Consider the following 2,470-nt stretch of genomic DNA (forward strand, 5'->3'; position numbering starts at 1 on the left):
GACTAGTCGGTAATTACCCCCAAGCTAAAAGCCGTCCCGCTCTACTTACCCGGTGCTCGTCGCTAGTACTCGTACCACAATGTAAAGAGACTCGTACACACACACACACACACACACACACACACACTCTCTCTCTCTCTCTCTCTCTCTCTCTCTCTCTCTCTCTCTCTCTCTCTCTCTCTCTCTCTCTCTCTCTCTCTCTAATTCGGCTCCTTCTTACCTGTAATCTCCTCACCTCTGCTTCCCTCCTGTCCCGCAAATTCAATCAGTGTGAGGGCGAAGAAAAGATGAAGAGAGAAAGAGAGCGAGATTGGGTGATGAAGAAATGCATGGCTAAGAGGATGAGTGATGAGGAGGAGAATAATTAGTAATAAGATGCACGCAAGGGGATGAAGATGGTATGAAAGAGGTGAGGCCAAAAATATGAAAAAAAGAATAGGGAGAAGATGGAAAAGACGAAGGAGGAGGAGGAGGAGAAGGAGGGAGTGATAGATGTCAGGAAGGTAAGGAAGCAGGAGGGAAGAAATGAGAAGAGAAATGAAGAAGGGAAAGCGAATTAAATGAAGGGAAAAGGGAAGCGAAGGAAATGCAAAATAATGGAGTTGAAATTTGGGAAGTTTTCTATCTTCTGTTCGTCGTGATGCATTTGTTATCTTGCTACTTTACTCTCTTTCTCTCTCTTCCTCCTTCTCTCTAACTACATTAAACACACATAGCAGACAAGTAAAAAAAATTAACACACTTTATCCTGAAACAAAGAGGGAAGAAATGAAAGGAGAAATAAAGAAAGGCATCAGAGGGAAAGAAGAGGAGAGCTGTGGGAGTGAGAAATGAAAAAGAGAGGCGAATAAAATGAAGGGAAAAGAAGGGAAGAGAAAGAAATGCGAGGAAAGAGTGATGAAGGGGAAAGAAGAGGAGAGAGGTGGGAGTGAGAAATGAAAAAGACAGGCGAATAAAATGAAAGGAGAAGAAGGGAAGATAAAGAAATGCGAAGAAAAAGTGATGAAGTTTTAAAAGTTTACTGTCCCCTGTTCGTCGCGATGCTTCTGTTTTCTCTCTTTCTTACTCTCCCTCTCTTTTTTCTTCTCCCTTTGTGACTACATAAACATACACACGAAACAAGTAAAAACAAACCAACAGCCTTCCTCCTGAAACATTACCACCGCTGCAATACCCGCGTCTCGAGAAAGCAAGATACGGCATCATAAAGCACAAGTGAATTAACAAAACACACTAGTCCGCAAGCAAGGCGAATATTTCATGAACTTGCGAGTAATGTTGGCTCCCCCGCCCGCCCTCCCGCTGCCCGCAAGACAAAAAAGTGGACCGCGTAACAAGACCAACGGTGTCATATTTTTTTTTTGCTTCTGCTTGCGCCAGACAAGGGAAAAAGCATCTGATATGATTAAGAACGTAAAAGCAATGGTGGAGTTTGTTTCTCTTGGCGAGTCTTGCTGTTGTTGCTGCTGCTGTTCCTGCTGCTGGGCTACTGCCGCTAACGCTGCTACCTTTTACCACTACCGCTGATGTTGCTACTTCTGCTTTAGTACTATTACCGCCTTATGTTTATACTATTGTCAGATTCAGTGAACAACAAAAGAGATGTTCGAAATACTACAACTACAACTGCTACTACCACTATAATTATAGTACTACTACTACTGCTACTGCTACTACTATTACTACTACTATTACTGCTACTACTACTACTACTACTACTACTATTACTGCTACTACTACTACTACTACTACTACTACTACTACTACTACTACTACTAATAATAATAATAATAATAATAATAATAATAATAATAATAATAATAATAATAATAATAATAATAATAATAATGATAATAATAATAGTGAGTGAGTGTGTGTGTGTGTGTGTGTGTGTGTGTGTGTGTGTGTGTGGGTATGGGTGTGTGGGTGTGTATGTATGTATGTTTGCCTATATACGCATGTCGGTATTTGTCAATATATGTATACAGGGTATGTACGAATTTCTGAAAGTTTATACATCAGTCGAAATATTTTTTGTTTTTTTCAGTTTTACATTTTTCATAGCAGCGGATAGAAAATGGACCTGAGAAAGACGTCATGGAGAGACGCTCAACAAAATCGTCTTTATTATTTCTGGAAATCCAGAAATTGTGAAGGATGGAACAGTAACACATGCTCCAATCTAGTGACCGCCGATTGGTAAGATGCAAAGAAGTATTAATATAAGGAGTGAAAGTTCATAAGGACGAAAAAAACTAATATTTTTGAAGACGTAAATTTAGAAATTCAAAGCACATCCCAGACTTTACTGTGAGGCTGAGGGAGGTTAAGTAAACGCATGAAGTGCTGCGCTCATCGCGGAGGCAAAAACAATTACACCGCTTCATATTATATTTCCCGACTCTGCAGGGTTGTAAAGAGCTTTATAAATTATTAAAAACAACTTCCTTTTCATTTTGCTATTCTCTCT

Source organism: Eriocheir sinensis, chromosome 41 (assembly GCF_024679095.1).
Source record: "Eriocheir sinensis breed Jianghai 21 chromosome 41, ASM2467909v1, whole genome shotgun sequence".
Lineage (NCBI taxonomy): Eukaryota > Metazoa > Arthropoda > Malacostraca > Decapoda > Varunidae > Eriocheir > Eriocheir sinensis.